General features: G+C 50.9%; 1 protein-coding gene across 2 annotated transcripts in view; it reads left to right on the top strand.

Moving 5' to 3' along the window:
* Positions 1-18,338: 18,338 nt before the first annotated feature.
* LOC142296648 (uncharacterized) overlaps positions 18,339-25,753 on the top strand; it is a 57,567-nt gene continuing 50,152 nt past the window's right edge. Inside the window, exons 1-2 of one of the 2 annotated variants that reach the window (XM_075340511.1) lie at positions 18,339-18,481; positions 19,761-19,883. The gene's annotated coding sequence lies outside the window, so the exon portion shown is untranslated. The remainder of the gene's footprint in view (positions 18,482-19,760; positions 19,884-25,753) is intronic. The other variant, XM_075340512.1, reaches the window with a different exon arrangement.

Genomic DNA, 25,753 nt, shown 5'->3' with positions numbered 1-25,753 from the left:
GGAAGAGGCCCACTGCAGAGGGAGGCAGGAGGCTCACAGCAAGGAAGCTCACAGCAAGGGGGAGTCTCACAGCAAGGGGAGGCTCATTGCAGGGGGAGACTCACTGCAGAGGGAGACAGGAGGCTCACATCAGGGGGAAGCTCACATCAAGTAGAAGGCTAACAGCAAGGGGGAGGCTCACTGCAGAGGGAGGCAGGAGGCTCACAGCAGGGGGAGGCTCAAAGCAGGGGAGGCTCACAGCAACCGTGAGGCTCACAGCAAAGGGGAGGCTAACTGCAGAGGAGGCTCACAACAATGGAAGGCTCACTGCAAGGGGAGGTTCACAGCAGGGAGAGGCTCACTGCAGGGGGAGGCTCACTGCAGGGGGAGGCTCACAGCAAGGGGGAGGTTCACAGCAAGGGGAGGCTCACTGCAGGGAGAGGCTCATTGGAGATGGAGGCATGTGGCTCACAGCAGGGGTAGGCTCACTGCATGGGGAGGCTCACTGCAGGAAGAGGCCCACTGCAATGCAAATAAGAAAGCCGCGGAGACACCATCACGTGTTTCTCAACGCTGCCAGGAAACTAGCCAGGTCTTTCACCGGGAAGGAACAACCACGGGAAGGGCAATCTCCAGTCAAGGAGACCACCTATACCAAACATGGTATCCATCCACAGACAGCCATTTCGGTGTATTTGCCCCTCATCAGTGTGGGGTAGGAATCTGGCTAGTGGGGGCAATGCCTAGTAAAAGACTACTTAAGCAAGCATTGTTGACCTTAGGGAGATCAACATATCCACTGCGGAAACACCATCACGTGTTTCTCAATGCAGTGATTCTAGAGCAACGCCCACTGGGAAGTATGCAAATAAGAAAGCCGCGGAGACACCATCACGTGTTTCTCAACGCTGCAAGGAAACTAGCCAGGTCTTTCACCGGGAAGGAACAACCACGGGAAGGGCAATCTCCAGTCAAGGAGACCACCTATACCAAACATGGTATCCATCCACAGACAGCCGTTTCGGGGCATTTGCCCCTCATCAGTGTGGAGTAGGAATCTGGCTAGTGGGGGCAATGTCTAGTAAAAGAGTACTTAAGCAAGCATTGTTGACCTTAGGGAGATCAACATATCCACTGCGGAGACACCATCACGTGTTTCTCAATGCTGCCAGGAAACTAGCCAGGGGCAATGCCTAGTAAAAGTCTTTTACTAGGCATTGCCCCCACTAGCCAGATTCCTACTCCACACTGATGAGGGGCAAATACCCCGAAACGGCTGTCTGTGGATGGATACCATGTTTGGTATAGGTGGTCTCCTTGACTGGAGATTGCCCTTCCCGTGGTTGTTCCTTCCCGGTGAAAGACCTGGCTAGTTTCCTTGCAGCGTTGAGAAACACGTGATGGTGTCTCCGCGGCTTTCTTATTTGCATACTTCCCAGTGGGCGTTGCTCTAGAATCACTGCGTTGAGAAACACGTGATGGTGTCTCCGCAGTGGATATGTTGATCTCCCTAAGGTCAACAATGCTTGCTTAAGTAGTCTTTTACTAGGCATTGCCCCCACTAGCCAGATTCCTACTCCACACTGATGAGGGGCAAATACCCCGAAACGGCTGTCTGTGGATGGATACCATGTTTGGTATAGGTGGTCTCCTAGACTGGAGATTGCCCTTCCCGTGGTTGTTCCTTCCCGGTGAAAGACCTGGCTAGTTTCCTGGCAGCGTTGAGAAACACGTGATGGTGTCTCCGCGGCTTTCTTATTTGCATACTTCCCAGGGGGCGTTTCTCTAGAATCCCTGCGTTGAGAAACACGTGATGGTGTCTCCGCAGTGGATATGTTGATCTCCCTAAGGTCAACAATGCTTGCTTAAGTAGTCTTTTACTAGGCATTGCCCCCACTAGCCAGATTCCTACTCCACACTGATGAGGGGCAAATACCCCGAAACGGCTGTCTGTGGATGGATACCATGTTTGGTATAGGTGGTCTCCTTGACTGGAGATTGCCCTTCCCGTGGTTGTTCCTTCCCGGTGAAAGACCTGGCTAGTTTCCTGGCAGCGCTGAGAAACACGTGATGGTGTCTCCGCGGCTTTCTTATTTGCATACTTCCCAGGGGGCGTTGCTCTAGAATCACTGCGTTGAGAAACACGTGATGGTGTCTCCGCAGTGGATATGTTGATCTCTTTAAGGTCAACAATGCTTGCTTAAGTAGTCTTTTACTAGGCATTGCACCCACTAGCCAGATTCCTACTCCACACTGATGAGGGGCATATACCCCGAAACGGCTGTCTGTGGATGGATACCATGTTTGGTATAGGTGGTCTCCTTGACTGGAGATTGCCCTTCCCGTGGTTGTTCCTTCCCGGTGAAAGACCTGGCTAGTTTCCTGGCAGCGTTGAGAAACACGTGATGGTGTCTCCGCGGCTTTCTTATTTGCTCACTGCAGAGGGAGACAGGAGGCTCACTGCAGGGGGAAGCTCACTGCAGGGGGAGGCTCACTGCAGGGGGAGGCTCATATCAAGTAGAAGGCTAACAGCAAGGGGAGGCTCACAGCAAGGGGTAAGGCTCACTGTAGAGGGAGGCAGGAGGCTCACAGCAGGGGGAGGCTCGAAGCAAGGGGAGGCTCACAGCAAGCGTGAGGCTCACAGCAAGGGGGAGGCTAACTGCAGAGGAGGCTCACAACAATGGAAGGCTCACTGCAAGGGGAGGTTCACAGCAGGGACAGGCTCACTGCAGGGGGAGGCTCACAGCAAGGGGGAGGTTTACAGCAAGGGGAGGCTCACTGCAGGGAGAGGCTCATTGGAGAGGGAGGCATGTGGCTCACAGCAGGGGGAGGCTCACTGCATGGGGAGGCTCACTGCAGAGGGAGGCAGGAGGATCACAGCAAGGAGAAGGTTCACTGCAAGGGGGATTCTCACAGCAAGGGGAAGCTCACTGCAGGGGGAGGCTCACTGCAGAGGGAGACAGGAGGCTCACAACAGGAGGAGGCTCCCTGCAGGTGGAAGCTCACTGCAGGGGGAGGCTCACTGCAGGGGGAGGCTCACTGCAGAGGGAGAAAGGAGGCTCACAGCAGGGGAGGCTCACTGCAGAGGGAGGCTCACAGGAAGTGGGAGGCTTACAGCAAGGGGGAGGCTCACTGCAGGGGAAGGCTCACTGCAGGTGGAGGCTCACTGCAGGTGTAGGCTCACTGCAGGTGGAGGCTCACTGCAAGGGGGAGGCTTCCAGCAAGGGGAGGCTCACAGCAGGGGGAGGCTCACTGCAGAGGCTCATTGGGGAGGGAGGCATGAAGCTAACAGCAGGGTGAGGCTCACAGCAAGGGGGAGGCTCACTTCAAAGGGAGGCTCACTTCAAAGGGAGGCTCACTGCAGGAGGAGGCTCACTGCAAGAGGAGGCTCACTGCAGAGGGAGGCAGGAGGCTCACAGCAAGGAGAAGGCTCACAGCAAGGGGAGCAGGGGGAGACTCACTGCAGAGGAAAACAGGAGGCTCACAACAGGGGGAGGCTCACTACAGGTGGAGGCTTACTGCAGGGGGAGGCTCACAGCAGGGGGAGGCTCACAGCAGGGGGAGGCTCACAGCAAGGGGGAGGCTCGCAGCAAGGGGGAGGCTCACAGCAAGTTGGAGGCTCACAACAAGTGGGAGGCTCCCTGCAGGGGGAGGCTTAAAGCAAGGGGTGGCTCACTGCAGGGGGAGGCTCACTACAGAGGGAGGCTGGAGGCTCACAGCATGGGGAGGCTGACTGTAGGGGGAGGTTCACAGAAAGTGAGAGGCTCACAGCAAAGGGGAGGCTCACAGCAGGGGGAGGCTCACTGCAGGGGGAGGCTCCCAGCAGGGGGTGAGTCACTGCAAGTATAGGCTCACAACAAGTGGAGGCTCACAGCAGAGGGAGGCTCACTGCAGTGAGAGGCACATTGGAGAGGGAGGCATGAGGCTCACAGCAGGGGGAGGCTCATAGCAAGGGGGAGGCTCACTTCAGGGGGAGGCTCACTGCAGAGGGAGGCAGGAGGCTCACAGCAAGGGGGAGGCTCACAGCAAGGGGGAGGCTCACAGCAAGGGGGAGGCTCACAGCAAGAGGTGGCTCACAGCAGGGGGAGGCTCACAGCAGGGGGAGGCTCACAGCAGGGGGAGGCTCACAGCAAGGTGGAGGCTCACATCAAGGGGAGGCTCACTGCAGGGGGAGAATCTCTGCAGAGGGAGGCAGAAGGCTGTCAGCAGGGGGAGGCTCACAGCAAGGGGAGGCTCACAGCAGGGGAGGCTCACTGTAGGGAGAGGCTCATAGCAGGGGAGGTAGGAGGCTCACAGCAGGGTGAGGCTCACTGCAGAAGGAGGCTCACAGCAAGCGGGTGGCTCACAGCAAGCGGGAGGCTCATAGCAAAGGGGAGGCTCACTGGAGGGGAGGCTCACTGCAGGGGAGGCTCACAGCAGTGGTAGGCTCACTGCAGGGGGAGGCTCCCAGCAGGGGGAGGCTCACTGCAGGTTGAGGCTCACAACAAGGGGAGGCTCACAGCAAGGTGGAGTCTCACTGCAGGAGGAGACTCTTTGGAGAGGGAGGCATGAGGCTCACATCAAGGGGGAGGCTCACATCAAGGGGAGGCTCACAGCAAGGTGGAGTCTCACTGCAGGAGGAGGCTCTTTGGAGAGGGAGGCATGAGGCTCACAGCAAGGGGGAGGCTCACAGCAAGGGGGAGGCTCACAGCAAGGGGGAGGCTCACATTAAAAGGAGGCTCACTGCAGGGGGAGGCTCACTGCAGAGGGAGGCAGAAGGCTGTCAGCAGGGGGAGGCTCACTGCAGGTTGAGGCTCACAGCAAGTGGGAGGCTCACTGCAGGGGGAGGCTCACAGAAAGGGGTGGCTCACTGCAGGGGGAGGCTCGCTGCAGGGTGAGGCAGGAGGCTCACAGCAGGGGGAGGCTCACAGGAGGGGAGGGTCACTGCAGGGGGAAGCTCACAGCAAGGTGGAGGCTCACAGCAAGCAGGAGGCTCACAGCAAGGGGGAGGCTCACTGCAGGGGGAGGTTCTTTGGAGAGGGAGGCATGAGGCTCACAGCAAGGGGGAGGCTCACAGCAAGGGGGAGGCTCACAGCAAGGGGGAGGCTCACATCAAGGGGGAGGCTCACATCAAGGGGAGGCTCACATCAAGGGGAGGCTCACATCAAGGGGAGGGTCACTGCAGGGGGAGGCTCACTGCAGAGGGAGGCAGAAGGCTGTCAGCAGGGGGAGGCTCACAGCAAGGAGGAGGCTCACAGCAGGGTAGAGGCTCACAGCAGGGGAGGCTCAATGTAGGGAGAGCTTCATAGCAGGGGAGGCAGGAGGCTCACAGCAGGGGAAGACTCACTGCAGGGGGAGGCTCACTGCAGAGGGACGCAGAATGCTCACAGCAGGGGGAGGCTCACAGCAAGGTGGAGGCTCACAGCAAGGGGAGGCTCACAGCAGGTGAGGCTCACTGTAGGGGGAGGCTCACAGCAAAAGAGGCAGGAGGCTCACAGCAGGGTGAGGTTCACTGCAGAAAGAGGCTCACTGCAGGGGGGTGGCTCACAGCAAGGGGAGGCTCACAGCAAGGGGAGGCTCACTCAGGGGGAGGCTCACTGCTGAGAGAGACACGAGGCTCACAACAGGGGAGGCTCACTGCAAGGGGAGGCTCACTGCAGTGGGAGGCAGGAGGCTCACAGCAGAGGGAGGCTCACTGCAAGGGGGGGCTCGCTGCAGTGGGAGGCAGGAGGCTCACAGCAGGGGGAGGTTCACAGCAGGGGGGGGGCTCACAGCAGGGGGAGGTTCACTGCAAGGGGAGGCTCACAGCAAGGGTAGGCTCACTGCAGGAAGAGGCCCACTGCAGAGGGAAGCAGGAGGCTCACAGCAAGGAAGCTCACAGCAAGGGGGAGCCTCACAGCAAGGGGAGGCTGATTGCAGGGGGAGACTCACTGCAGAGGGAGACAGGAGGCTCACTTCAGGGGGAAGCTCACTGCAGGGGGAGGCTCACTGCAGGGGGAGGCTCACATCAAGTAGTAGGCTAACAGCAAGGGGGAAGCTCACAGCAAGGGGTAAGGCTCACTGCAGAGGGAGGCAGGAGGCTCACAGCAGGGGGAGGCTCAAAGCAGGGGAGGCTCACAGCAAGCGTGAGGCTCACAGCAAGGGGGAGGCTCACAACAATGGAAGGGTTACTGCAAGGGGAGGCTCACTGCAGGGAGAGGCTCACTGCAGGGGGAGGCTCACAGCAAGGGGGATGTTCACAGCAAGGGGAGGATCACTGCAGGGAGAGGCTCATTGGAGAGGGAGGCATGTGGCTCACAGCAAGGGGGAGGCTCACAGCAAGTAGGAGGCTCTTATCAAGGGGAGGCTCACTGCAGGGGAAGACTCACTGCAGGGGGAGGCTCACTGCAGAGGGACGCAGAATGCTCACAGCAGGGGGAGGCTCACAGCAAGGTGGAGGCTCACAGCAAGGGGAGGCTCACAGCAGGTGAGGCTCACTGTAGGGGGAGGCTCACAGCAAAAGAGGCAGGAGGCTCACAGCAGGGTGAGGTTCACTGCAGAAAGAGGCTCACTGCAGGGGGGTGGCTCACAGCAAGGGGAGGCTCACAGCAAGGGGAGGCTCACTCAGGGGGAGGCTCACTGCTGAGAGAGACACGAGGCTCACAACAGGGGAGGCTCATTGCAAGGGGAGGCTCACTGCAGTGGGAGGCAGGAGGCTCACAGCAGAGGGAGGCTCACTGCAAGGGGGGGCTCGCTGCAGTGGGAGGCAGGAGGCTCACAGCAGGGGGAGGTTCACAGCAGGGGGGGGCTCACAGCAGGGGGAGGTTCACTGCAAGGGGAGGCTCACAGCAAGGGTAGGCTCACAGCAAGCGTGAGGCTCACAGCAAGGGGGAGGCTCACAACAATGGAAGGGTCACTGCAAGGGGAGGCTCACTGCAGGGAGAGGCTCACTGCAGGGGGAGGCTCACAGCAAGGGGGATGTTCACAGCAAGGGGAGGATCACTGCAGGGAGAGGCTCATTGGAGAGGGAGGCATGTGGCTCACAGCAGGGGTAGGCTCACTGCATGGGGAGGCTCACTGCAGAGGGAGGCAGGAGGATCACAGCAAGGAGAAGGCTCACTACAAGGGGGAGTCTCACAGCAAGGGGAGGCTCACTGCAGGGGGAGGCTCACTGCAGAGGGAGACAGGAGGCTCACAACAGGAGGAGGCTCACTGCAGGTGGAGGCTCACTGCAGGGAAACGCTCACTGCAGGGGGAGGCTCACTGCAGGGGGAGGCTCACTGCAGGGGGAGGCTCACAGCAAGCGTGAGGCTCACAGCAAGGGGGAGGCTCACAGCAAGGGGGAGGCTCACAGCAAGGGGGAGGATCACTGCAGGGGAGGCTCACAACAGTGGAAGGCTCACTGCAGGGGGAGGCTTTCAGCAGGGGGAGGCTCACTGCAGGTGGAGTCTCACAGCAAGGGGGAGGCTCAAAGCCAGGGGAGGCTTACTGCAGGGGGAGGTTCAATGCAGGGAGAGGCTCATTGGAGAGGGAGGCATAAGGCTCACAGCAGGGGGAGGCTCACAGCAAGGGGGAGGCTCACATCAAGTAGAAGGCTCTTATCAAGGGGAGGCTCACTGCAGGGGGAGGCTCACAGCAGGTGAGGCAGGAGGCTCACAGCAGGGGGAGGCTCACAGCAGGGGGAGGCTCAATGCAGGGGGAGGCTCACTGCAGGGGGAGGCTCACAGCAAGCGGGAGGCTCACTGCAGGGGGAGGCTAACTGCCGGGGAGGCTCACAACAGTGGACGGCTCACTGCAGGGGGAGGCTTTCAGCAGGGGGAGTCTTACAGCAAGGGGGAGGCTCAAAGCAAGGGGAGGCTTACTGCAGGGGGATGTTCAATGCAGGGAGAGGCTCATTGGAGAGGGAGGCATGAGGCTCACAGCAGGGGGAGGCTCACAGCAAGGGGGAGGCTCACAGCAATTAGGAGGCTGTAATCAAGGGGAGGCTCACTGCAGGAGAAGACTCACTGCAGGGGAGGCTCACTGCAGAGGGACGCAGAATGCTCACAGCAGGGAAAGGCTCACAGCAAGTTGGAGGCTCACAGAAAGGGGAGGCTCACAGCAGGGGAGGCTCACTGTAGGGGGAGGCTCATAGCAGGTGAGGCAGGAGGCTCACAGCAGGGTGAGGCTCACTGCAGAAAGAGGCTCACTGCAGGGGGGGTGGCTCACAGCAAGGGGGAGGCTCACAGCAAGGGGAGGCTCACTCAGGGGGAGGCTCACTGCAGAGAGAAACACGAGGCTCACAACAGGGGAGGCTCACTGCAAGGGGAGTCTCACAGCTGTGGTAGGCAGGAGGCTCACAGTAAGGGGAGGCTCACAGTAAGGGGAGGTTCACAGCAGGGGGAGGCTCACAGCAGGGGGAGGTTCACTGCAAGGGGAGGCTCAGAGCAAGGGTAGGCTCACTGCAGGAAGAGGCCCACTGCAGAAGGAGGCAGGAGGCTCACAGCAAGGAAGCTCACAGCAAAGGGGAGTCTCACAGCAAGGGGAGGCTCACTGCAGGGGGAGACTTACTGCAGAGGGAGACAGGAGGCTCACTTCAGGGGGAAGCTCACTGCAGGGGGAAGCTCACTGCAGGGGGAGGCTCACTGCAGGGGGAGGCTCATATCAAGTAGAAGGCTAACAGCAAGGGGGAGGCTCACAGCAAGGGGTAAGGCTCACTGCAGAGGGAGGCAGGAGGCTCACAGCAGGGGGAGGCTCAAAGCAAGGGGGAGGCTCACAGCAAGCGTGAGGCTCACAGCAAGGGGGAGGCTAACTGCAGAGGAGGCTCACAAGAATGGAAGGCTCACTACAAGGGGAGGTTCACAGCAGGGACAGGCTCACTGCAGGGGGAGGCTCACAGCAAGGGGGAGGTTTACAGCAAGGGGAGGCTCACTGCAGAGGGAGGCAGGAGGATCACAGCAAGGAGAAGGCTCACTGCAAGGGGGAGTCTCACAGCAAGGGAAGGCTCACTGCAGAGGGAGACAGGAGGCTCCCTGCAGGTGGAAGCTCCCTGCAGGTGGAAGCTCACTGCAGGGGGAGGCTCACTGTAGGGGGAGGCTCACTGCAGGGGGAGGTAGGAGGCTCACAGCAGGGGAGGCTCACTGCAGAGGGAGGCTCTTAGCAAGTGGGAGGCTTACAGCAAGGGGGAGGCTCACTGCAGGGGAAGGCTCACTGCAGGGGAAGGCTCACTGCAGGGGAGGCTCACAACAGTAGAAGGCTCACTGCAGGTGGAGGCTCACTGCAGGTGGAGGCTTACAGCAAGGGGAGGCTCACAGCAGGGGGAGGCTCACTGCAGAGGCTCATTGGAGAGGGAGGCATGAAGCTCACAGCAGGGTGAGGCTCACAGCAAGGGGGAGGCTCACAGCAAGGGGAGGCTCACTTCAAAGGGAGGCTCACTGCAGAGGGAGGCAGGAGGCTCACAGCAAGGAGAAGGCTCACAGCAAGGGGAGGCTCACTGCAGGGGGAGACTCACTGCAGAGGAAAACAGGAGGCTCACAGCAGGGGGAGGCTCACAGCAGGGGGAGGCTCGCAGCAAGTTGGAGGCTCGCAGCAAGTTGGAGGCTCGCAGCAAGTTGGAGGCTCGCAGCAAGTTGGAGGCTCACAGCAAGTTGGAGGCTCACAGCAAGTTGGAGGCTCACAACAAGTGGGAGGCTCACTGCAGGGGGAGGCTTACAGCAAGGGGTGGCTCACTACAGAGGGAGGCTGGAGGCTCACAGCATGGGGAGGCTGACTGCAGGGGGAGGCTCACAGCAAGCGAGAGGCTCAGAGCAAGGGAGAGGCTCACAGCAGGGTGAGGCTAACTACAGGGGAGGCTCACAACAGTGGAAGGTTCACTGCAGGGGGAGGCTCCCAGCAGGGGGAGAGTCACTGCAAGTTTAGGCTCACAGCAAGTGGAGGCTCACAGCAGAGGGAGCCTCACTGCAGGGAGAGGCACATTGGAGAGGGAGGCATGAGGCTCACAGCAGGGGGAGGCTCATAGCAAGGGGGAGGTTCACTTCAGGGGGAGGCTCACAGCAGAGGGAGGCAGGAGGCTCACAGCAAGGGGGAGGCTCACAGCAAGGGGGAGGCTCACAGCAAGGGGGAGGCTCACAGCAAGGGGGAGGCTCACAGCAAGTGGGAGGCTCACTGCAGGGGGAGGCTAACAGCAAGAGGTGGCTCACTGCAGGGGGAGACTCACTGCAGGGGGAGGCAGGAGGCTCACAGCAGGGGGAGGTTCACAGCAGGGGAGGCTCACAGCAAGGTGGAGGCTCACAGCAAGGTGGAGGCTCACAGCAAGGGGGAGGCTCACTGCAGGGGGAGGCTCTTTGGAGAGGGAGGCATGAGGCTCACATCAGGGGGAGTCTCACAGCAAAGGGGAGGCTCACAACAAGGGGGAGGCTCACATCAAGGGGAGGCTCACTGCAGGGGGAGACTCTCTGCAGAGGGAGGCAGAAGGCTGTCAGCAAGGGGAGGCTCACAGCAAGGGGGAGGCTCACAGCAAGGGGAGGCTCACAGCAGGGGAGGCTCACTGTAGGGAGAGTCTCACAGCAGGGGAGGTAGGAGGCTCTCAGCAGGGTGAGGCTCACTGCAGAAGGAGGCTCACTGCAGGGGGAGGCTCACAGCAAGCGGGAGGCTCATAGCAAAGGGGAGGCTCACAGCAGGGGGAGGCTCACAGCAGTGGAAGGCTCACAGCAGTGGAAGGCTCCCTGCAGTGGGAGGCTCCCAGCAGGGGGAGGCTCACTGCAGGTTGAGGCTCACAACAAGGGGAGGCTCACAGCAAGGTGGAGTCTCACTGCAGGGGGAGGCTCTTTGGAGAGGGAGGCATGAGGCTCACAGCAAGGGGGAGGCTCACAGCAAGGGGGAGGCTCACAGCAAGGGGGAGGCTCACATTAAGGGGAGGCTCACTGCAGAGGGAGGCAGAAGGTTGTCAGCAGGGGGAGGCTCACTGCAGGTTGAGGCTCACAGCAAGTGGGAGGCTCACTGCAGGGGGAGGCTCACAGCAAGGGGTGGCTCACTGCATGGGGAAGCTCGCTGCAGGGGGAGGCAGGAGGCTTACAGCAGGGGGAGGTTCACAGCAAGGGGGAGGCTCACAGCAAGGGGGAGGCTCACAGCAAGGGGGAGGCTCACAGCAAGGGGAGGCTCACAGCAAGGGGAGGCTCACAGCAAGGGGAGGCTCACAGCAGGTGAGGCTCAATGTAGGGAGAGGTTCATAGCAGGGGAGGCAGGAGGCTCACTGCAGGGGGAGGCTCACTGCAGGGGGAGGCTCACTGCATGGGGAGGCTCACTGCAGGGGGAGGCTCACTGCAGGGGGAGGCTCACTGCAGGGGGAGGCTCACAGCAAGGGGCAGGCTCACAGCAAGGGGGAGGCTCACAGCAAGGGGTAGGTTCACAGCAAGGGGAGGCTCACTGCAGAGGGAGGCAGAAGGCTGACAGCAAGGGGGAGGCTCACAGCAAGGGAGAGGCTCACAGCAAGGTGGAGGCTCACAGCAAGGGGAGGCTCACAGCAGGGGTGGCTCACTGTAGGGGGAGGCTCACAGCAGGGGAGGCAGGAGGCTCACAGCAGGGTGAGGCTCACTGCAGAAGGAGGCTCACTGCAGGGGGAGGCAGGAGGCTCACAGCAAGGGGGAGGCTCACAGCAAGTGGGAGGTTCACTACAGGGGGAGGCTCACTACAGGGGGAGGCTCACAGCAGTGGAGGCAGGAGGCTCCTAGCTGGGAGAGGCTTACTGCAGGGGGAAGCTCACTGCAGAGGGAGGCAGGAGGCTCACAGCAGGGGGAGGCTCACAGCAGGGGAAGGATCACTGCAGAGGACGCTCACAGCAAGGGGAGGCTCACAGCATGAGGGAGGCTCACAGCAAGGGGAGGCTCAGTGCAGAGGGATGTAGGAGGCTTATAGCAGGGGGAGACTCACAGCAAGGGGTAGGCTCACTGCAGGGGGAGGCAGAAGGACTTACCTTTTGCCTATGCGGCCTTTTCTTTTGTGCGGCCCAGGTGAATACAGATGTCGGTGCGGTGCTAGCACCGTTCAAATGTACGCGCACCTGAAAGACGCGCGTACATTTTTATATGAGAGGCGCAGTCCTCATTTTGTGCAGGGTGCAGGCATGAGGACTCCCGCATGACTGTGATGTCACCACAGGTCCTGCTACAACCAAGGAAACTGCAGAGATCGTACAGATTATTCTATACCATCACTGCAGTTTATGATGGAAAGGCTGGGGGCCCATCAGAGCATGGGGGGTGTCCAGTCTGCCCGCTAAAAACCCCTGCTCAGCCCACGGTAACAAGCCCGTGGTGCTGCGCACAATATAAAGCATATGGACAGTGGGGCCACGACGGCCTCGGGAGTCTACCGGAGGATTCTCCGGTGCTCCGCTAGGCCAGTCTGATGCTGCCTTTGTAAATAGGAGAGGGTCTAGTCCCCTGGGCATTGCATCGCCTCGTGGGTGTTTGCATGCTTTCCGTGGTATTACGCCGCTGTGGGCGTGATACCATGGATTTACATGAGCGACGTGCGCTTCTGAAGCTGGCAGGTAAACACCCGGATATGAAGGCTGATTGAACGGCAAGCGCGCACGCACGGGATCTCCAGGAGCCCAGGGGACTAGACCCTCTCCTATTTACCTAGGGAATATGTAAGTTATAAAACTTTTTTTATAAAATCATGTTACACAATATTACAACACAGGGATGGGTAGGAAGGAGTTTCTAGGCTACCCAACATGCTGCTTGTAGGTTAGAATGCATATGGGACCTGACAGTTTCCCTTTAAAGGGAGCCTGTTAGGTGCCCTGTGCACTGAGAACGGCTAGCAGTTCTGTGCACATATCTATATTCCTTACCCATTAGTCATTTTATGTAGTTGCACATATAGTGCCCCTGAAGCCATCAGGGTGCTACAAGGTTCTGCCTCCCCACCAGGATGCAGGGCCTACCCCCTAGGGCCCCGGAAGACCAGTGCCGGTAACACACAAAAACTCCAGGTAATCCCAGTTCTCCCCAACAATCCCCCATACAATGGTGCACAGCTAGGGTCGGACCAATGGATGGCCACCTAGAGGTGGGGACAGTCTAGTCCACTAGTTGACCAGGTGGGAGGGGCAGACAGTGGACAGTAGTCAGTACAGAGTAGAGTGTCAAGGAGTGAAGGCGGACGCGAGGAGACGCACTGACACGGGGTTGACAGTAATTTGGTACCCAGAAGGATAGTTGCCAGTGGAGTACGGTGGAGTACTCCCGGGAACTACGCACCAATGGGGTACAGGACCCTAGGAGAGGCAGAAGCTCTAAGCCAACCTGTTAACACCTGCACAGCGAGGGGACCATCAAGGACCTCACTGACCATAACAATCAGTAGCAAAGAGAGAGCTGGGGACAGGACCAGAGACTCCATCCCCACAGGGTTCACACTACCGTCATACAGACAGCAGTGGAAAGAAACACCACCGGATGGGGACCTACAGTTACTCTACGCCACGAGAACCCACTAGCCAGAGACAGGTACAGGGAAGAAGGTACCAGATTACTACACTGGCACTGGGACAAAGGGGACCTGAAGGTGAAACCAGCCGGCCTCGGGTGACCAGTTACCACCAGAAAGTGAGTACAGAACCAGTTGCACTAAACCCCTTGTGTGGACTACCTTCTTCCGACACCCGTCACATCACCTAGCCTCTGGGGCCCGGCCCTGCTTGCAGAGGGTCTAACATCCAGGCTGCAATTAACACCAGCCCCAGTAGTGAACATTGTGCAGCGGCGGCTCCATCCACATAGCCGCAACACCGCAAGTGGCGTCACGTATGAACACTATTCTAATCACCTGTAAATATATCCCTTTACGAAAAGGGCCCAGGGCACGGAATCGGGCAATGGCCGTCAAAGTGACATTCCCCAGATATTCACTGCCCGGGACCGAGTACCCCATATCCCTGGGCGCAACACACACATAAACAGAGCTTTAGAAAAAGTATTTTTAAAGTCTGTTTTTGATATACTAATTAGGACTTTGACTAGTTGTTACGTCACCGCCGGAGTCTGCTCCAGCGACTTCTGCTCCGATCGCCAGGCGATGCCGTGTTCCTGCCGTGGATGGTGCTGGTGTTGGGAGAGGAGTCGATGCCAGCGGTGGGCGCAGGCTTCGATCATCCACTGGGCTGGGTTAGCTTGGGATCTGCAGTACCGCTGGTTGACTGTGGGTGGCATGTGTCTTCCAGCTGAAGTTGCCAGCGTTCAGCTACAGCCAATGAGAAGACACCACACCCTTCTTATTCCCCCTCCTGTCACATGACCACTGCCAGAGATAGTTCTGATTTTCCTGGCTCCTGTTACGTCCTATTCTGTTTGGTGATTCCTGTGTGTTGACGTCTACGTGTTTTCTGACTACCCTCCTGCCTACTGTTTTTGTACCTTGCTGCCCGATCCGGATTTGACCTCTGCTACATTTGCTGACTACGTCATTGCCTGCCGATTCTGTCCCTGTTCCGCAATTCCTGGTTTGACCCTGCCTGACTACTACTCTCATCGGACTGCAGCCTTCCACAGGTAGTGATCTCCAGTTCCCTGTGTAATTCCAAATCCCTGTAGAGGGGTTAAAGGGTTTCAGGGTTCTGGGGGTCCTGCTTGGTGAGTGGCTTCCCTCTAGCCTCCCCTTTACAGCCCATCTGAGTCTGTGGATCCAGGCAGGCATTACATTAGTCAAGGGAGCATTAGTTCCCCAATTAGTTGGCCCACTTAGTATGTTATCACCTCCCTGTGGGTGTGATAACATGATTTACAAAAGCAGCGTCTTTCCCAACGCTATTCAAAGCCACATACGCACACGCTCTGTTGCCCTCAGCTTTGAGCTTCTCTGACGCCTGGATATGCGCAATGGCTTCAGATAGGCTCACTGTGCATGATCGGAAGTCATCAACACTTCTGGTCATGCGCACAATGCCTCTTTGAATCCGAGATGCAAACACCCAGCGTCAGAGAATCTCAATGCGCGATCCCTCTCCCAGACCTCTAAATGCTGCGATCGATATCGATGATGGTATTTAGGGGGTTAAACAGCTAGGGACAGCGTGGGCACTGATCCTGACTGACAGCCGGGTTTCGACTTTCGGGAAAGTCGAGTCCATGGCGGCAATCATGCTGGGCACAGCTCCTTTGCCCGCACAATCGCCATGGTGTACACCGTATATCCTTTATCCTTTCTCAGGAACAAACTGGCCATCAGAATGAATGAGGTATGTCCAATGTCCCAATGTTGGGAAGGGGTTAAATTAATGTTTAGTTTAGGAGTTTAGTTGCTTAGGCATATTGTATTTTCCTACTAATGAAGACACAAAACGCATTTATTTGTCATGATGTGAATTGTGTCACACGTCTTTGTGTAAAATGTATTATTTGAACTTTAATGTGTTATAATAAGTAAAAAGTTAGGTAGTGTATATGTATAGTACTATAGTATAAAATGCATAGAAATTAGGGATAAAATAACCCAAATGATAAAGTGTTCAGGTCTCGAACTCAAACAGAAACTTTGAAAAAAGGCTGTGTCCGAGTACAAAGTTCAGGTCCTAGTCGTATGTTAATAAAGTTTGTTGAAAGGCTGCAGAACAGTCAATCAACAGGCTTTATTGCATGATGACTGTAAGCTGTTGTGGACAATAAGCAAGAAAAAAATGACGTGGGCTCTCCCCTATTTTTGATAACCAGTGCAGGAAAAGCAGACAACTGCAGACTGCAACCCTCAGCTCTCTGCTTTACCTTGCCTGGTTATCAAAAATATAGGAGATCCCATGCCGCTTGTTTTTAAATTATTGAAATAACTTGAAAAAATGGTTTGGGCTGCATCCTATATTTGATAAGCAACCATGGTAAAGCAAACAATTGGAGGCTGGAATTATCAGGCTGGGGAGGCTTATGGTTATTTGGCCCTTCACAGCTTAAAAATAGCAGCCCACAGATGACCGACAAGTGGCGCATCCATTAGATGCACCATTTCTGGCACTTTGCCTGGCTCTTCCCGATTGTCCCGCTGCAGTGGCAATCAGGGTAATACTTTTGTGGTTGATGTCGGCTGGGAAATATCAGCTGGCTTCAAGCCCAGGGATTAAGTAATGGCGAGCCATCTACCAGACACTGCCATTACTAAACTGGCAAGTGTAGAGATAAAAAAACACACAAACACAAACAGGTAAAAAATAGTTTATTTGAATAAACACTCCCCCAGAATCCCTCGCTCACCAATTTATTAATTAAAAAGAAATCCTCCAAGTTCTGACATAATCCAATGGTGTAATGTCCCATGACGCCATCGTTTCTTATGGAGCTTCGTTCTGAGAGTGTTCTCAGAATGAGGCTCTATAGGTCACTACAGGTCAGAGGCAAGTACAGAATTTCTTATGAGCGTAAATGGAGAAAACAGTTAGAGGTACAACTTAATTCCACAGGAAGGTAATAGGTTACAGATTTTTCTTATTTTAGTCTCCTGTGATTTATTTAACATGGTTGCTCTGTTTTAAAAAATGTTACCATATTTATTTATGAAGTCATCAGATAATCCACAAATGTTATTTCACTACTCCGTATGTTTTAAAATATTAAGATGCATGTTTTACTCTTATTTCTATACTTGAACATCTAGTGCTTGATATAAAGATCCATCTCAGAAAAACGTGTAGAATTTGTGTTGTAGTTCTCAGCATTACCATAATGCGAAAAAATATGCAGAGCAACTGGCTTACAAATTGCTGATGGGATTATAGCTCCACCTAGAGGATAACACAACTAATGTATATCTTTAGAAATTAGAAGTTTTGATGATGACAAACACAAGCTTGAAAGTAAATCAAGACGTATATTTACAAATGTTAAAGGGTTTGTTAAAATATCCAGAAAGATTATTTGAATCATTGAGAAGTAGGCAAAATTTAATTCAGTTTAATATTAGTTATTTCTTATGTAGCCTCAGAATGAGGCTCCATAGGTTACTATCGATCAATGCCAGACCACTAATTTCTCACACGTAGTGACGTCACTGAGTTACTAATGTCATCACGCATGAAAAATTCTAGTATGCCGCTGACCGGCAGCACCCTACGCAGCCTTTTTCTGAGAACATTTTCAGAACGAGGCTGCATGGGCCACTCCCGGTCTGCAGTAGGTACAGAATTTCTCATAATGGAAATTCCGGGTTGCCGCAGACTGACAGGGAACTATGGCACCTCATTCTGAGAATTTTCTCAGAAAGAGGCTGCATAGGGTACTGCCGGTCAGTGGCAGCCCAGGTTCCATAGGAATTGATGGCCATTGTGGGACATTACACTATTCGATTACGTCGGAATTTCCAGGATTTATATTGAAGTAATCAATTTGTGAATAAGGCTGTGTAGGGGAGTCTTTATTCAAATAAACTTTTTTTTCCTGTGTCTGTGCTTTTTTTTAATCTCTATACTTGCCAGGTTAGTAATGGGGGTTTCTTGATAGACACCTCTCCATTACTAAACCCTGGGCTTAATGTGAGCTGTAAATCCACAGCTGACATTAACTCGATAACTATTACCCCAATTGCCACTGCATCAGGGCAATTGGGAAGAGCTGGGAAAGGAGCCAGAATTGGTGCATCTAAAGTATGATATTTTTAGGCATGGAAGATCTAAATAACTATGGGCCTTCCCAAGCTGATAACACCAGCCCCCAACTGTCTGCTTTCCCTTGGTTGGTTATCAAAAAAAAGCAGTCACATGAGTCACTTCCTTGTCCTCGTGAGACTACCTGGAGTTGTGAGGGTTGGCGTGGCAAGTAATACTCATTTCTTGATTTATAACAATTCCTTCCTTTTCATCAGTTTTAGAAAAGTTGCAGGAAGCCTCTTAAGATAGAAAATATTTGTAGAATTCTGATGATCTGTCACACAAGACAAAAATAATGTTGCATTAGTGGAATTTACATAGGATTGGGAATTATCAAACCTGGTCCAATCATACTGTAACTGAGGGAATGGGGGCTTTAAAGAGACTTTCACAAGTTTTCTCATATACAGCTGAATGCGTCTATTTGCAGATGATTTCCAACGTTGAACTTTTTAAATTATTCGTTGAATATCGATTAAAAATGGGATTCTTGCGATACTGCAGCAGCCCACTATTATTTCTGACCATTTAGTGCCAGATTAGAGCTATTTCCTTGGCTATTCTTTTGCAGTCAGATGTTTATAAGTGCCGCTGGTGCCATGATGTAAAACGTGCATCCAAAAGCTACATATTATCACATTGTATGTGCAGAATAACACCTAGAATACAGACAGCTTCCTCTGTAAAGTGTCGAATAAACATAATGGGATTGGTTATCTGCACGTCCAAATTACGCATGAAATGATTATCGGACAAGACGACATCTTATCTCTTCCCCACAGATGTGTTGCTAGTAGAGAGTGAATATGCAGAAGTGTGGGATTGTCAGCAGATCCGGAGCGTGAACTGCACCAGGCTGGAAGCCCTATCACATGAAGATTGACCTATTCTCTAGGAGCAGAATTGACCCTACACTGGTTTCCTATAAAGGTAAGTGTTAAAAGAACTAATAAAACTGTGGATGGATCACCAGGAATATTTTGTAGAAAGCTAGGCTCATTATGTGTATATTCTACATATTTCTTACCTATTTCTCCTTCATTTATTGCCTTGGGTTCTTTGTAGAATTGAAGTGAAAATAAAGCATGTTTATAGGTGTGATGGGCATTTTATAATAGATGACCAAACCAGGAAACATAAAATAGCATCACTAGACACTTAAAGGGGTATCATCCATGCTTAGAAAGCAAATTCTCATATTAAAGAGTGAAGAAGTCAGAAATTATTTTCCAGATTTTTTTTCATATTTAGCAGGCACTTTAATAACCTGTAGATCAGGGAGGTTCGGGTTCTGAGATCCCCACCGATCACAGAACAGTGCACAGCTCAGGAGAAAGGAGTGTATACAGTAGCTCCTGCCTGACTACACACAGTGTGGGGTATGGCTACAATAGAAGGTACAGACCTCATAGACCATGCTAAATCCGTCTTCTGCTCTGCACCCCGATCAATCTGCAGGTAATTAAAGTGTCCGCTAAATATCAAAAATACTGTAAGAAACTTTAATTCCCCTTTAAGTACTTGTTGCACATGATAAGTAACTCACAGGTGCGGGTCCTACTCTGCCAACCATATGCTGATTCCATTGGTGGACACAGACAGTAGAGGGCCCCTGTGCAAGAACAATATATGGACCATTTTCAGTTCAATAACTCATCAAAATGCACAATTCCACCTACTTTGGAGGTAGAAGTGGGTCCCCTCACCTTTTGGGCCCCTGTATGGTTGCACAGGTTGCACCAATGATATGTCCGCCTCTGGCTTATTCTCTATGCAACTCAATAAAATGTTGGTCAAGCCTGGTCAGCATTTTTCATAATTCTACTGGGCTGCAGTGTAGAGGGCTGTGTGGAACCAAGGTCAGCCCTCCATAGAACTATATGGAAAGGGAACTGGTTGGAGATCAGAGAATGGGGGACCAGGACGTTGCTTTAAATGCATAATGTAAGTCTACGTGCTCATGTTCAGTATTTGGTGAGTTTTTTACCTCAGTGTTTGTAGCCAAAACCAAGAGTGGGCAAAAAATACAGAAGTGTTGCCCGTGTTTCTATTATAATTTTCCTACGATTGTTCCACTCATGGTTTTGGCTTACAAATACTGAGGTAAGAAACTCACTAGATACTCAGTGTGTGCACGTGGCCTTAGACTACTTTTGTTACCTTTGTTACGTTTCTAATTTGTGGGACCACAAATTACCCATTTCCACAGGTTGTAATGTCCAGCATTGTGTATACGCTGAGATCCCGTTTTGCCTCTGATCTGTTGGAAGTCTGTTTGCTTGTGACAACCCACCACTCAACTCCAGCATTACAGTAGCCAACTATTTACTGGGTGAGTCTGTAGAAAGAAATATGTTTTGATCAGTGTCCTAAATAATAATGAATTTATGATTATTTTGTACCTGATTAAACTTAAGTCTGGATTTATCATCATTTTAGAGATTCCTCGAAGGTCTTAATATTTTCATATCAGTATTTTGAGCTCTACCAATGAATGCATTTTTGCTAAATTCTTGAAGGCACATATGATTAACCCCTTGCATTTGCAGCCAACTTATATTTTTGCGCTTTCATTTTTCCTCCCTTTACTTTAAAGGCCATGATTTTGTTCATTTTCTATTGACCGAGCCACATAGGAACTTATATTTTGTGGGATACTGTAAGTTGTCTTACTGAATTACACCATTCAATTTACCATGCACTGGAAAACAAGAAAAAAAATTCACATGTGGTGAAAAAAATGCAATCCCATAACTTTTCGGGTGGTTCTATTTTTACGGCACACATTGTGATGTTGACTCCAACATGCAGTAGATGAGATATTTTGAGATATATATATATTTACTTTTTTTTTTTAGAAGTGAACAATATACTGTAATTCTGGAGATGTAATTATATTTCTTATTATGGCATTTAATGAATTTATTTTCAATTTTGATCAATTGGATTTTTACAATTGCAGCAATAACTAATATATTACTTATTTTATGTCTTTATTTTTAAAGGGGGAAGGGGTAAATCAAACTTTTACATTTTTTTAGATACATTTATATGATTATATACGTTTTTAAAAACTTTTTTTACTTTATATTTTAGTATTTTTAGAGGACTTCATTTGATTACTTTTACTATATATCTCAATCTGATATTAGTCACTTATTTTAAGGATAGGATATCAGTATCAATGTAGTGGACAACGCCTTTAAACTGCATAGAGATACATAATTGGAAGGGAAGTCTCTAATAGCCCATTTTACAAGTCAATAATTGGTCAAAAAGCATTTGTAGGTAGGAACACTGATTACCAATTATCTGCCGGTGTAAACAGGCCGTATGAAAATCACTGTATTCCATAGCACATCACTCTTTGTAAACAGGGATTTTACAGCAGACAATATGATACTGTATGGGCATAGGAAATTGTCTTAGTGATTGTTCTGTCCTCATCATTGCTTAGTGTTGCTCATTACTACATTGACATTGGCTCATGTACCTCTACAGTATAGCAGCAAAGAGTGATTTAACAGGTAAAGATGTCAGCCAGGGACTGATCTCCTGTGTACAGAGAATATCGTACTGAATCGAGGGTCAGATTTGAGATCACATGATACAATTGTCCATAATAAACTGCATGGATAATACTGAGCTGGGTGTACTTCATTTTTTTTTCCACATCAGTCAGTATAAAACCCCCATCTCTTTCCCACTCCCTCCATGGTGTTGTGTAGCAGGAGAAGAAGAGAAGAAAAAAACACAAATAGCTCTAAAATTCTAATTAATATAATTCATAGTCAATGAATACACCTCCTGAATCGCAGATTTCCCCCAACACATTCCTTTCTCCTTCACCCAAAAGTCATTCTTTTCCATAATAATGGTCTTTTTAGAATGAGTAATCCAAAGGTCATTAGTCAGACCTCTATCTGTTATCCAAAGTGTTAAAATAATGTATAGATCAGATGAAGTTAACTTTTGTTAATCCAAGTGGCTGCTATCAGAAGCAACTCATACAGAGAGAAGTACACACCCGAGTAAATACTATTTAATAACTCCCACTTCATAGTATCATAGTATCATAGTTTTTAAGGTTGAAGGGAGACTCTAAGGCGGGCTTTGCACGTTGCGACATCGCAAGCCGATGCTGCGATGTTGCACGCGATAGTCCACGCCCCCGTCGCAGGTACGATATCGTGTGATAGCTGGCGTAGCGAAAATTATCGCTACGCCAGCTTCACATGCACTCACCTGCCCTGCGACCGTCGCTCTGGCCGGCGACCCGCCTCCTTCCTAAGGGGGGCGGGTCGTGCGGCGTCATAGTAAACATCCCGCCCACCTCCGTCCTTCCGCATAGCCGCCGGCGGCAAGTAAGGAGATGTTCCTCGCTCCTGCGGCTTCATACACAGCGATCTGTGCTGCCGCAGGAACCAGGAACTACATCGTACCTGTCGCGGCACCGGCATTATGGAAATGTCGGTGAATGCAACGATGATACGATAACGACGTTTTTGCGCTCGTTCATCGTATCATCTAGCATTTACACAGTACGATGTCGAAAGTGACGCCGGATGTGCGTCACTTTCAATTTGACCCCACCGACATCGCACGTGCGATGTCGCAACGTGCAAAGCCGCCCTAAGTCCATCTAGTTCAACCCGTAGCCTAACATGTTGATCCAGAGTAAGGCAAAAAAAAAAACAATGTGGCAAACAAGCTCCAATGGGGAAAAAAATTCCTTCCTGACTCCACATACGGCAATCAGACTAGTTCCCTGGATCAACACCCTGTTATAAAATCTAACATACATAACTGGTAATATTACATTTTTCAAGAAAGGCATCCAGGCTCTGCTTAAATGTTAGTAGGGAATCACTCATTACAACATCATTCTGCAGAGAGTTCCATAGTCTCACTGCTCGTGCAGTAAAGAATCCTCGTCTGTGATTATGATTAAACCTTCTTTCCTCAAGACGTAGCAGATGCCCCCATGTTCCAGTCGCAGGCCTAGGTGTAAAAAGATCTTTGGAAAGGTCTCTGTACTGTCCCCTCATATATTTATACATTGTGATTAGATCCCCCCTAAGCCTTCGTTTTTCCAAACTAAATAACCCCAAGTTTAATAACCTGTCTTGGTATTGAAGCCCACCGATTCCTCTAATAATCTTGGTCGCTCTTCTCTGCACCCTCTCCAGTTCAGCTATGTCCTTCTTATATATCGGTGACCAGAATTGTACACAGTATTCTAAGTGTGGTCGCACTAGTGATTTGTACAGAGGTAGAACTATATTTTTTTCATGAACACTTATACCTCTTTTAATACATCCCATTATTTTATTAGCCCTGGCAGCAGTTGCCTGACACTGTCCACTAAAGTTAAGTTTACCATCCACCCATACACCCAAGTCTTTTTCTGTGTCTGCTTTACCCAGTGTTCTACAATTAAGTACATAATTATAAATTTTATTTCCTCTACCCAAGTGCATGACTTTACATTTATCTACATTAAACTTCAATTGCCACTTCTCAGCCCAATCCTGCAATTTACATAAATCTCCCTGTAATATAAAATTATCCTCCTCTGTATTGATTACCCTGCAGAGTTTAGTATCATCTGCAAATATTGAAATTCTACTCCGCATGCCCCCAACAAGGTCATTAATAAATATGTTGAAAAGAAGCGGGCCCAATACTGACCCCTGTGCTACCCCACTATGAACTGATACCCAGTCCGAGTACGTACCATTAATAACCATCCTTTGTTTCCTATCACTGAGCCAGTTTTTAACCCAGTTACACATATTTTCCCCTATTCCCATTATTCTCATTTTATGTACCAACCTTTTGTGTGGCACCGTATGAAAAGCTTTTGAAAAGTCCATATACACAACATCTTCTGCATTTCCCTGGTCCAGGCTTGAACTTACCTCTTCATAGAAGCTGATCAAATTAGTTTGACAGGATCGATCCCTCATAAACCCATGTTGATACTCTGTCATAAGGTTATTTTTCTTGAGATACTCCATTATAGCATCTCTCAAGAAACCCTCAAGGATTTTACCAACCGTAGAGGGTAAACGTACCGGCCTATAATTTCCCGGCTCAGTTTTTGTCCCCTTTTTGAATATTGGCACCACATTTGCTATGCGCCAGTCCTGCGGTACCGACCCTGTTATTAAGGAATCAGTGAAGATTAAAACTAATGGTCTATCTATCACAGAACTCAATTCCTGTAGTACTCTGTGGTGTATGCCATCTGGGCCCGGAGATTTGTCAACCTTAGTGATTTCGAGGCGGCGGCGTCCTTCCTGCTGGGTTAAGCAGGTAATATTCAAGGGTGAATTTATGGTATCACTGGTGTCATCTGCCATGGCATTTTCTTGTATAAAAACCATAGAAAAAAAGTCATTCAGCAGGTTGGCTTTACCCTCATCCCCCTCCACCATTTCACCAAGACTATTTTTAAGGGGGCCAACACTATCGCTTTTCAGTTTTTTACTGTTTATGTAGTTAAAGAATATTTTAGGATAATTTTTACTTTCTCTCACAATGAGTCTCTCTGTCTCAAACTTAGCTAACTTAATTTGCTTTTTACATATTTTATTTATTTTTCTATAATTATATAATGCCTCATCACTACCTACCCTCTTTAATTCTTTTAAGGCTTTCTGTTTTTCTTTTATTGCTTCCCTTACAGCTCTATTTAGCCATAGGGGTTTCCTCCTATTTCTAGCATGTTTGTTCCCATAGGGTATATTTTCTGCACAAGCCCTATTCAGGATGCTCATAAATGTCTCCCATTTGCTTTGTGTACTTTTATTACTTAGTACATCATCCCAGTTTATTGCACTAAGATCATCTCTCAACCGTTTAAAATTTGCTTTCCTGAAGTTTAGTGTCCTTGTAGCCCCTCTACTATACATATTACTAAAGAATACATGAAAACTTATTATTTTGTGATCACTATTCCCCAAGTAACCCCCAACTTGTATATTTGATATGCGGTCCGGCCTATTGGTTAGTACAAGGTCTAGTAGTGCTCCCCCTCTTGTGGGGTTCTGTACCATTTGTCAAAGGTAATTATCTTTCATTGTTATCAAAAATCTATTTCCTTTGGTGGAACTGCAAGTTTCTGTAACCCAATTTATATCAGGATAGTTAAAGTCCCCCATAATAATTACTTTTCCGAGACTCGCTGCTTTATCAATTTGCTTTATGAGGAGATTCTCTACCTCTTCCATAATATTCAGCATCTTATAACACACCCCTATCAGTATTTTATTATTCATTCTCCCCCTCTCATCTCCACCCATAGAAACTCTACATTCTCAGTACCCTCACATATGTTGTCACGCAGGATGGGTTTTAAGGATGATTTTACATATAGACACACACCTCCCCCTCGCTTATTTGTACGGTCATTCCTGAATAGGCTTTAACCCTGTAAATTAACAGCCCAGTCATAGCTCTCATCCAGCCATGTCTCTGATATCCCCACTATATCATCATTTTTTTCCAACAATATTAATTCTAATTCCTCCACCTTATTTGTGAGGCTTTGGGCATTATTGTACATGCACGTTACGTATGACTCTGTACCTCTATTCTTGCTTACTGTATTAACTGTCCTAACCCTTCCCCCGTACCACCCCCAATTTCATTACTTGTGCCCTGGTCATTAACTGTACTACATTCCCCTTCTATAAAGTGAATACCCTCGCCCCCCATTCCTAGTTTAAACACTCCTCCAACCTTCTAGCCATCTTCTGCCTCAGCACAGCTGCACCCTCCCCATTAAGATGCAGCCCATCCCTAGAATAGAATCTGTAGTCAACTGAAAAGTCGGCCCAATTCTCCAGGAACCCAAACCCCTCTTTCCTACACCAATTCCTGAGCCACCTGTTAACCTCCCTGATCTCCCTTTGCCTCTCTGGTGTGGCTCGTGGCACAGGTAGTATTTCTGAAAATACTTGGACTTATCAAAACGTAACTCATTAGATGGGAAATACTTTGCTAATACTGTATCTCCGCAACAGAAAGGCAAATAAAAACTAAATTTTTTTTTTCCTCTCTGAAGCCTGGGTTGATACCCTAAAAAAATACCATTTGAATTTTAGAAAGCAAAATTAGCTGGAATCAGTAGCAGATGCCATGTCGTGTTTGGAGAACCCCTGTGGTGCCTAAACAATGGAGCTCCCTCACAAATGA

This window comes from Anomaloglossus baeobatrachus, chromosome 3 (genome assembly GCF_048569485.1).
Source record: "Anomaloglossus baeobatrachus isolate aAnoBae1 chromosome 3, aAnoBae1.hap1, whole genome shotgun sequence".
NCBI lineage: Eukaryota > Metazoa > Chordata > Amphibia > Anura > Aromobatidae > Anomaloglossus > Anomaloglossus baeobatrachus.
This window is presented reverse-complemented; position numbering and strand designations above follow the sequence as displayed.